Source organism: Lepisosteus platostomus, chromosome 5 (assembly GCF_059453375.1).
Source record: "Lepisosteus platostomus isolate fLepPlt1 chromosome 5, fLepPlt1.hap1, whole genome shotgun sequence".
Lineage (NCBI taxonomy): Eukaryota > Metazoa > Chordata > Actinopteri > Semionotiformes > Lepisosteidae > Lepisosteus > Lepisosteus platostomus.
Genome location: NC_142615.1, coordinates 22,557,087 through 22,567,040, shown reverse-complemented (window position 1 = coordinate 22,567,040; position 9,954 = coordinate 22,557,087). Strand labels below are relative to the sequence as shown.

The following is a 9,954-nucleotide window of genomic DNA, read 5'->3' as shown; positions in this document are numbered from 1 at the left end:
TCTGTATCTATAGATATATTCCTTAGATCTATATTGTATTTATTGTATATACAGTACAATATACAAAAAGTACAGTATAGATATAATACTGTTCATATATTGTACAGGAGAGATACAGGAACAGTATATTACAATAAAGATATAGATATAGTTCTGTACAGAAATATTATATTAGAGAGACAGATATAGATACAGGTACAGTACAGATGTAGTACAGTGGAGATATAGATACAGTACAGTACAGATGTAGTACAGATACAGTACATATGTAGTACAGTGGATATTTAGATACTGTACAGTACAGATGTTATACAGATTTGAGTTTGGTCGGGACAGGAGTGAGACCACTCCCTGTCCATCACTGCACAGTCCCAGTCTGGGAACAGAAAGTAGTTTATAAACCCCAGCAACATCGGCTAAGACATTGATCTGGCAAAACCATGGTGATTTTCTATTAGCTGAGGGTCTGTAGAATAGATCTGAGCCACTTTTGGAGAGGCACATATTTTTGTTTGGTCAGGAATTAGACTTTTTCCTATCTAGCACAGCACAACGCTGTGTCAATGTGCAAAGAGGAAGCGATATAAAAACACCAAAAATGAGTAAAGAACGGCAATTTCATGTTAGCTGTGGGTCTCTTTATCACATTCCACCCAGTTCTGAGGATGTACAAAGTGTTGTTGTGCTATACATGAGACTTTACCTGATCCAGGATTTCATTTCCTGCGACAGTTTTGTTTGACTTTTATTTTGAAAGGTGCCGCCAAGTTAGAGTCGCTTAATGTCGCTGCTTCACGCTCCTCTGTCTTTGCGGGGAAATTGTCTGTCGACGACGTGTCCGTGATTATTCTGGTGAGCTGGGATTTACAGTTATATACAGTACAGATAGACGTGATACAGGAGACAGTCAGTGCAGTTTCAGTCTGTATTGAGCTCAATACACACAGTAAGACAGAGCTGGGGTCTACTGGGGTCTCCCAGCTCTTATACAGTATACAGTACAGATACATGTGATGCTGGACAGACTCAGTTTATTATATCAGGTGGGTAGCTGCGTCAGCATGCGTATGCTGCAAAGGAACAAGTTATAGGTTTATTCCATGCTGAAAAAAAGAAGAAAGAGAACACAACATTTCGGCCGTGGAGCCTTCTTCAGGTGTGAGAGAGACAGGGCAGTAGGCAAAGGTACTGTAAAGTAGCTGGAGAACAAAGGTTGGGAGGGAGGAGCAGTGAGAGGCGGGAGCAGGGGACAGAAAGAGAGGCCAATCAAGAGGTGTGAAGTCAGAATGGGTGCAGAGAGGTGTGAAATGAAACTTCCAATGAATGGAGAAAATTTAAAAGAACAGTAGTCGTTAAGGGAATGTGTGATCCTAGCTGCAGAATAATTTTAGTTTCGGTGGTCTTTCTGATGGATGAGTTCGGAAAACCGTCTTTGAGAACACAGACGGAGAGATTAGAGTGGTCGTGGCCGTCAGAGGTGAAATGAGAAACAAGGGGCTTGGAGAGATCTTTAATCTTCACAGCCCTGACGTGTTCTCTGAAACGGTCTCCAAGTCTCCTTCCTGTTTCTCCAATGTAGATGGCTGGGCATTTACTGCAAGAGATACAGTAAATAAGGTTGCTGGAGGTACAAGATGGTGTCTGGGTGATCCGGAATTGTCCTGAGGGGCCTTGAATGATTGTGGTGGTGGCTGTGTACTTGCAGGTGATACAGCGAGCTCTGTTGCAAGGGGAAGTGCCTGGTGTGGATGGTTGTTGACGGCGGTCAAGGGAGCTGTGAATAAGGAGGTGACGCAGATTAGGTGGTCGGCGATATGAGATGATAGGGCGATCAGAAAAGAGGGCCCCAATGGAGGGATCATCCTGTAGGATGGAAAAGTTCTGGTTAATGGTCCTGGGGATAGGAAGTGTGTTAGGGTGGTAAGGAAGCACCAAAGGAATGCGGTTGTTACGGCGGGAGTTCCTGATCGGGTTGATGTTCCGGGGGGTGTTTTTGGCTCGGGCAAGGGCCCTGTCAATCACACTGCTGGGGTATCCTCTGTTGATGAAAAATGAGTACATTTCGAGGGCTTGGTTCTCGAAGTCGATGTCGTCGCTGCATAATCGTCGTAACCTAAGGAACTGTGAAAAAGGAATAGAGTTTTTAGTGTGGTTGGGGTGAAATGAGCTGTACAGGAGGTAGCTGTGTGAATCCGTGGGTTTGTAATAAACTGAAGTGGACAGTCGGGGGTAGTTGATAGACAAGTGGATGTCTAGAAACGGAAGAGTGGTGGAAGATATGTTAACCGTATATTTGAGGGACGGGTGGAAGTTGGTGAAATGGTGCAGGAAGAATTCAAGCTGTTCGTTGGAGCATGTGGCGGCACCAACGCAGTCATCAATATATCGTTTGTAGAGGTCAGGGACATAGCCAGTGTAGGAAGTGAAGAAGCGTTCTTCTACCCAGCCGACAAAAATGTTGGCATAGCTGGGTCCCATTCTGGTGCCCATGGCAACTCCACTGACCTGTTGGTAAAAAAGATTATTGAAAGAGAATGCGTTCAGTGTGAGGACCAATTCTGCATACCTGTGGATGTTCCATGATGAGCCGGTTTCGCCTCTGGGGGAGCTCGTTACTACTGATAAGAAGGGAAATGGTGGATACCACTTCCTTTTGGTAGTCAGTGGTAGGGTCCTGTTGGAGAGGGAGGTAGGCAGAAGTGTCAGTTACTTGTCTAGAGGCTTCAAAGATATATAGATCCTTACGCCACACCACAACAGCACCTCCTTTGTCCGCTGGTTTGATGACGATATCATCCCTGTTGCGGAGAGACTGGAGTGCCTGATTTTCTCCTTGGGTGAGTTTAGACCTATGTTTACTGGGTATAGAGAGTGCCTTGGGAGCTTGATTAGTGCATTGGTTGATGAAATAATCAACTGGTGGAAAACAGCCAGAGGAGGGAGTCCAACAGCTCTGTTTGGGATTAATGTTGTTAATGACATCAATAACCGGGTTGTTACTAGCTGCCTGTGAAGAGGAATTGTCGGCAAAATGTGCTCTGAGACGGATCCTGCGGTAAAAGCAGTTAAGGTCGACATTGGTCTGGGGGATGTCCAGCTTCCTGGGAACTGGTACAAAACTGAGCCCTTTGCTGAGGAGGGATCGCTCATCCTGTGAAAGGGAAAGGTCAGAAGGTATGGTGACAACAAGGTTAGGGTTGGTGAGGGTGTCCGGGGTGTTGATGGTTTTCTTCTGTAGAAGATGACTGAGTTTTTTGTCCTTCTCTGTAGTGAGAAACTGGTAGATTTTAGAGTTGAGAGATCTAATGAGGTTAGTTATGAAGGGAAGATGATGTGGAGCTGTCAGCCGTAGAAATTCCTTAGCCTTTTTGATGTTATCGGAAAGGATAATCTGTTTTTTGAGGGAGAAAATGGTAGTGATCGTATAGTGCTCAGTACTTTGCGTTGTGGCCGCAACAACCCCGGTTCGAATCCGGGTCACGGCAGAATAGGGGCGTCTGCTTTTACTACTTGCACAAATGAAGGCAAAAAAAAGCCAATCGATGTGAACGAACGGCGCTTTACAGAAGAGTACTGCCAGACTGGATTGTTGATGAACGACAGAGGCCACTCCGACCTCTTCTCGGTTTTCTTCACATTCGCCCATGCAGGGGAAGCCAGTTACACCAAAGCAAACGCAGGAAAGTGCATTTCAAGCAGAGACCAGGAGGGACTTGTTTACACCGAGAGTGGTCGGAGAATGGAACAATGCGCCCAGCCCTGTTGCTGGAGCCGATTCTTGATGAGATCTTGGGCTCACTAAGAGGCCCCCGCTGGATGCTAATCTTTCTGTTGTTCTTGCAGGTCCTGCGCTGCTTTTGAGCCGACAGAGCTCGTGCTGGTCTGTCGGCACAGCCCAATTACAAATGATCGGCTCCGCGTACAGAAGGAACGTGCGTTTGGTACAAGAGTGCACGGAGGCACCGGAAATACATTGGGAACAAATGACCGGTCGCTCAAGACCTCTGTGAAGTACAGGAGCGTGCAAAACGAGGCTGTTTCCGCCCGGTCTCGAACCCGGGACCTTTCGCGTGTAAGGCGAACGTGATAGCCGCTACACAACGGAAACCTGCAGGGACCGCTGCTGGTGTCTCGCTTGCGTTTCTGGCTGAGAAAGGGACGCGTCACTTTAGGCAGGGGGTGCTGGAGAGAGGAACAAAGGGCGCGATGAAACAAAATGCCAAATCCTGGGATCGAACCAGGGATCTCTAGATCTTAAGCCTAACGCTCTCCCAACTGAGCTATTTCGGCGGTGCACAGAGTGCACAGCCACCTGCTCCAGCCTTCCTGTGTTGCGGCATGAGCGCACCAAGAGTAGCGGGAGAGTGTTGCAGGAACGTCACTCAGAAGGAAAGCCACCCAGCTGCGCCCTCTGAGCTCTGTCCAGCGCATCTTCCTCGCATGGACTCCTGCCTGCGACGGGCAGGAAACAATTAGCAAGAACAGAACGACACCCCATGGGTGTCTCATGGCCACACCTTAGGTTTGACACGTGCAGGTGTGAGGGGTTGCCGGGCTACTTTGGAGCAGAGCTTGGGCGGAGGGGGGGCGGGAAAGCAGACAAAGAGGTGACACCTCAAGGTCTGCACGATCACAGCTCTCCGCCGCCCCAGGCTTCCGCTCGATAAGCTACTGGACACACCCGCCCCTCTTCACACAGACCGTGGAAAAGCCCCCGAGGGGGAGGGCTCTCTCTTCCTCCCAGGAGCTCTTGGACACGACGCACAGACAGGGCGCGGGGAGCCGCCGCCTGCAAACACGGCTCCAGGCAGGACTCCGCTCAGCAGGAGCCGCAAAGCAGAGGAGATGGGGGCAGCTTAGCTCCTGTGCAGAGACCTGAGCTGTTGTTGCTGTGGATGCTGTCTTTTCTGTTCTCGGGGTAGGAGCGAATGTTGAAATGCCCTTAGAAATGAAGCAGAGCACTTCAACGGCACGGGTGTGTGTGTGCGAGCCCTGGTGATTCTGGGAGACAGATCGAACCTGGGCTAAAAGAGAGGGGGCTTAGCCCTCTTCCATTTGCTAGTTCAAAGTTGTACAACCCATTTGTATCTGCTAAACGGCGCAGTCGTCGTGCACAAAGAACGCTTTGAAAAGCGTCCAAAGCAAGTTATTCCGAGTTGGTTGTTTGTGTTTTCCGTTCAGACGCGAAATGCTGAAATGATCTCTCGGCTCCTCGGTTGTCATTTCCGCTCCGTAAAGGAATCACAGCACGCGTCGGATTCCAGCACGATGGGTCGGGACACGATGCCGGGGGTCAGAGAGAGCGATGTCTTCCTCGTTAGTATAGGACCTGTCACCTGTCCCCACCTGTCACACGACCGGGAGACCGGGGTACATCAGGACGCGCATTGAAGTGAAAGCAGGAAGCGCAGCGACATGCACTGTACAGATCCCGCCACACTAAGATGTGAGTGGGTCTGTTCGATCACAGCGCTAGGCGAATCCCCAATCCCCTTTTGTGCGTGGCGACAAAAGAAGTCTGTTTCCGCCCAGTTTCAAACCAGGGACCTTTCACATGTGAGGCGAACGTGATAACCACTACACTACGGAAACGGTGGTAAGATGTGCCCAGCGGCCCAGCGCTGAGCTTCGCCAATGCGATTCAGCTGCTTCCAGTGCCTTTATTGGAGTGCGCTGATGGACCGTGCTCTCTCTCCAGAGACCAGCACGCCTGTCATGGACGGAGCAGGAAAGGCGGCGCCACATTCTACAGCCCTCTCCACGCAATCGACGAAATCGGGCTACTGAAGTGGAGAAAATCGCCTCTCCAGAAAGTGCAAATATCATCTTGGGGAGTATAAATCCTATTGCCGAAGGTCAGCCCTGTCTACCAGAGTAACCCTCCCACTGCGATGATCAGCTCGTCTCACAAGCGAGAAGTTTCGGCTGGAAACAAGCGCCCCCTCTTCTCAAACATTTTGCATGTTCGAGTAGTTTTAATGCGGCTCCTTCGTACACGGTGCTGATCTTTTGGAAAGCAGGAGGCAAAACTGACACGTTCTTATACCAGGAGTCGAACCCGGGCTGCCTGGGTGAAAATCAGGAATCCTAACCGCTAGACTATATGGCAGCGAACAACCATGCTGTTCCCGGCATCATGCAAGCAAACTACATAAATATGAGAAAACGCACAAGAGAGTTGTCACTCAGAGTGTCGAAGGGTCGATGTATACTGGGGCTCAGTTGAAATGCAACGTCAGGACTTTTCCGAATTATGTCACACGAAGAGAGCACAGCCTTTTCCGCCCGGCCACGTGTGTATCGGTAACTCGCCGTGATCGAATAGTGGTCAGTACTTTGCTTTGTGGCTGCAACAACCCCGGTTCGAATCCGGGTCACGGCAGAATAGGGGCGTCTGCTTTTACTACTTGCACGAATGAAGGCAAAAAAAAGCCAATCGATGTGAACAAACGGCGCTTTACAGAGGAGTACTTCCTGACTGGATCGTTGAAGAACGACGGAGGACACTCCGACCTCTTCTCGGTTTTCTTCAATGACTTACTAAGGATCTTCTTCACATTTGCCCATGCAGGGGAAGCCAGTTACACCAAAGCAAATGCAGGAAAGTGCATGTCAAGCAGAGACCAGGAGGGACTTGTTTACACCGAGAGTGGGCGGAGAATGGAACAATGTGCCCAGCCCTGTTGCTGGAGCCGATTCTTGATGAGGTCTTGGGCTCACTAAGAGGCCCCCACTGGATGCTATTCTTTCTGTTGTTCTTGCAGGTCCTGCGCTGCTTTTGAGCCGACAGAGCTCATCCTGGTCTGTCGGCACAGCCCAATTGCAAATGATCGGCTCCGCGTACAGAAGGAACGTGCGTTTGGTACAAGAGTGCATGAAGGCACCGGAAATACATTGGGAACAAATGACCGGTCGCTCAAGACCTCTGTGAAGTACAGGAGCGTGCAAGAAGCGGCTGTTTCTGCCCGGTCTCGAACTGGGGACCATTCACGTGTGAGGCGAACGTGATAACCACTACACTACGGAAACGGTTGTAAACCGTGCCCAGCGGCCCAGTGCTGAGCTTCGCCAATGCGATTCAGCTGCTTCCAGTGCCTTTATTGGAGTGCGCTGATGGACCGTGCTCTCTCTCCAGAGACCAGCACGCCTGTACCGGGGTTAAGTTAGCTTGAAGTTCGAAAACGATTTTGGCATGCCTGTAGCGCTTTCGCGAAATCTCTTAGAGTTACTAAAACACATGCTTTGTGTATAAAATACATTGTGAATGCTTTCCCAGCCTTCACTTTGTCATTTTTTTGACATTTTTTTGACCATGCTCACATTTTCTCTTGTCCATATCTTTGCAATGGAAGCACAGAACGCCTTCAAACCAAATGCATTTTAAAGACCACAACTTGTGGATATTTCCACAGCCTCTACACCAAACTATCAGTGAGCTAATCATCTTTTTTTAAACCTCCGGTTTTTCATCGATGCGTAATTACACACTAACTGGAACCCGGGGACTGCTGTGTGCACACGTTCACAACGCGAGAAATACTGTTCAATACGGCTTCGTGCGAAAAACCCATATATGACCATAGGAAGCAGAACAGCGCAGTCTCCCATTACCCAGACTGTAAGCACGGGAATAAAGCTTTGTTTGATTTCTGAAACCCTTCCTTTACGTTCTATTTTCATTCAGGTGTGGTTCAACTATATTGACAATACTACTGACAGCAGGAAGTTTAAAATATTCTTTTCTCAGCAGCTTATTAAAAACAGCTCCCATGATGTTCAAACCGACTTTTTACACAGAACACTGACACAGCTTTGTGTTCTGAATCTCTTTTTCTCGTGCTTTTATTTAATGTGGCACAATGCACTGGTATAGGGATATTCTGTTCACAAACCAATAGCATTTAAACCACAGCACCCACAATGCTGCAAGTAAGTGTTTTGCACACTAAGCACGTCCTCTGACTTTTCCCAGCTTTGTTTTGGGTTGTGGAACCTTTATTTTTTATGATTTTTTGAAGATAACACTACAGGTAATACACTGGGAAAGGTGGGTCGTCTTCATGGCTCAATAGCATTTCAAATACAACAGCCACACTGCTGAAACCAAGTGTTTTCCACACCAGACAGGCCCTCTAACCTCATACAACCTTGCTGTGGCTGTGGCCCCTTTCTTTATTTTGTAATGATTTTCTGAAGATAACAGTACAGGTAATACACTGGGACAGGTGGGTCGTCTTCATGGCTCAATAGCATTTCAAATACAACAGCCACACTGCTGAAACTAAGTGTTTTACACACCACACAGGCCCCCTAAACTTATGCAACCTTGCTGTGGCTGTGGCCCCTTTCTTTATTTTTTTATGATGTTTTCAATATGGCACCATTAGACAGGCGGTACATGGGGATAGGGGGGTGCTATTCACGAGTCAATAGCTCTTCAAGCACAACAGCCACAGTGCTGCAACCAGGTGTTTTACACCAGACATTTCACCTAACCTTATACAACCTCGCTTTGAGTTGTAGAACATTTCTTTATTTTTTAATGATTTTTTGACTGTAATCAAGTGTTGTGCTCACTAGGCAGGCCTCCTGACCTTTCACAGTCATGCTTTGTTGTGTGCAACTTTAATTATCTTTTTAGGATTTTTTGAACATGGCAACTTCCACCGAGACGGCAGGGGGGTGTGGGGGTGCTCTTCAATAGCTTTTTCATCTATACACACAAACAGATGTAACCAAGACACTCAGAACCTGTCACGCAGGGGCTGACTGCTGAGGATAGTGATCCAATGCGGTGCCCTTGGTAGGGTTGGCGCGAGACGCAGGCGTAGTCGGAGTAAACAGGCAGGGGTCCGAGTCCGGGAAGGCGTATGTCGAAGAAAACTCAGTCTTCACTCAGGTTGGGAGATTGTCAACAGAGATCTTTAATACAATCAGCTGAAGGGGAGCATATCACAGAGAAAGGGTTTCCCCTAGCACTCAAGACATGCTCACTGGACTGAAGTTATACTTTCCTTTTTTATACATTAAAAGTAGGCAATACTTTAACATATCAAAGGAACATACAGGGAAAGGGGCAGTGTCAGAAGTCAAACAAACAGGACAGGGGGGTGCCATTTGGCATCCTACAATCTGTTTCAATTTTCTCTGGTTGAATGGGTGTGAGGAATCACAGGCTTTAGTTTGCACCTAAGACAGTGGTCTTAGGTGCGAACAGAAAACCTTTCCCACGCATAGTCACTGTCCTGACCTTTTGACTCGGTCTTCCACATGTAGCACAGGCGTAGGCACAGAATCGACAGGCGAAAGTGTAGTCGAGGGACTGGCAGGGGTCGGAGTCCGGGAAGGCGTAGAAGTTGCGTCGGTAGACAGAGGTGTAAACGAAGAGACAGGCTGGGGTCAGGATCCGAGAAAGCGTAAAACAGGCGAAGGTACAAAATCGAGTGGCTAAAGCGGTTGTCGGAAAAGCGGGGTCGAGGTCCAGGGGAGAAGTCGTAGTAAGGCAAAGGTGTAGTTAGTACGTAAGCTCCGGGAGAGATCTCAATCGTGAGCAATGACCGGGGGGCAGATGAGGGTTTAAGCAGAGGACTGATTGACACGTGCACGTTTGGTACGGGGAGAGCTCGTAGGAATGCGGGAGCGCTTGCCTGCGTGAGGGAGATTCGTGGCAAAACCAACAGAATCAACCTGAACTCACAGAAAAACAAGAATGCCCCCGAGACACCTGCACCCCCCCCGGACCACTCTGGTATCGACACCCCCAAACCCATCCATACCAGCTAACAAGACTCAGAATCGGTGCAACCCTCCAACCTGGACCAAGAGCAGGATGGGACAAGAACCTGCACCACACTACGCACCCCTCATCCAGACCAGCAGGACAGCCAGACCACAGACAGCACCATCATGTAACCCCCCTGTTCATTCAAACAGAAAAGCCGAACTGACCCCCAC

General features: G+C 48.6%; 1 protein-coding gene and 2 non-coding genes across 3 annotated transcripts in view; 1 reads left to right on the top strand and 2 right to left on the bottom strand.

Annotated features, from left to right (window-relative positions):
* LOC148664987 (zona pellucida sperm-binding protein 3-like) overlaps positions 1-9,954 on the top strand; it is a 246,998-nt gene that overhangs the window by 163,815 nt on the left and 73,229 nt on the right. The window lies entirely within an intron of this gene.
* On the bottom strand, positions 4,036-4,108 carry trnav-uac (transfer RNA valine (anticodon UAC)). The gene has a single exon. It is a non-coding gene; the product is annotated as a tRNA-Val (tRNA).
* On the bottom strand, positions 4,218-4,290 carry trnal-uaa (transfer RNA leucine (anticodon UAA)). The gene has a single exon. It is a non-coding gene; the product is annotated as a tRNA-Leu (tRNA).